This window comes from Phyllopteryx taeniolatus, chromosome 1 (assembly GCF_024500385.1).
Source record: "Phyllopteryx taeniolatus isolate TA_2022b chromosome 1, UOR_Ptae_1.2, whole genome shotgun sequence".
Classification (NCBI taxonomy): domain Eukaryota; kingdom Metazoa; phylum Chordata; class Actinopteri; order Syngnathiformes; family Syngnathidae; genus Phyllopteryx; species Phyllopteryx taeniolatus.
Window position 1 is genome coordinate 50,217,786 of NC_084502.1, and position 750 is coordinate 50,218,535.

Below are 750 nucleotides of genomic sequence, written 5' to 3' on the forward strand. Positions count from 1 at the left end.
TTCCTCTTGATTGACACTCAATCATTCCCTGTTTTCAATGATGAGGGCTGGAATACCAAACAGATACAGTTAAATTTATTCATCCTGTTCATTTATCAACAGTTTATAAAACTGTTCATTGCAGTGTACAAACTGTGTCTTATCCAGAGAATGACTTGTGTTGAGTGCTAATCACTAGTTTTTTTGAGACGCCGACCATCGGTCACTTGTTTTGCTGCTATTCGAAATTTTAATCAGAGGTGAATGGCGTCGTAATATTGCAGATGTAACTGCCACTCAAAAATTTAATTTCGTATCAAACAAGCTTTTACAACAAAAATTTAATTTCTGGTCCACAGAGTTTTACTGTTAAATTACACACACACAACAGCTGAAATAAGTATTTAACACTTAACCATTTCTCTCACTAAATATATTTCCAAAGGTGCTATTGACATGAAATTTTCAACAGATGTTAGGAACAACCCAAGTAATCAATACATTCAAAGAAAGTTGAACAATTAAGATCAGAAATTAAGTTGTGTGTAATAATGTGAAATGGCACAGGGAAAAAGTATTGAACACGAAGAAAGGGAGGTGCAAAAAGGCATGGAAAGCCAAGACAACACCTAAAATTTATCAATAATCAAACAGCCATCCAGCCCCTTCTCACTGCAAATGAATATCAGCTGGTTCAGTCCTAATTGATGGCTGACAGAAAGGTCTCATTGCCAAGGTGTGAGGCAAGACACATCTCATGATGGGTAGGAG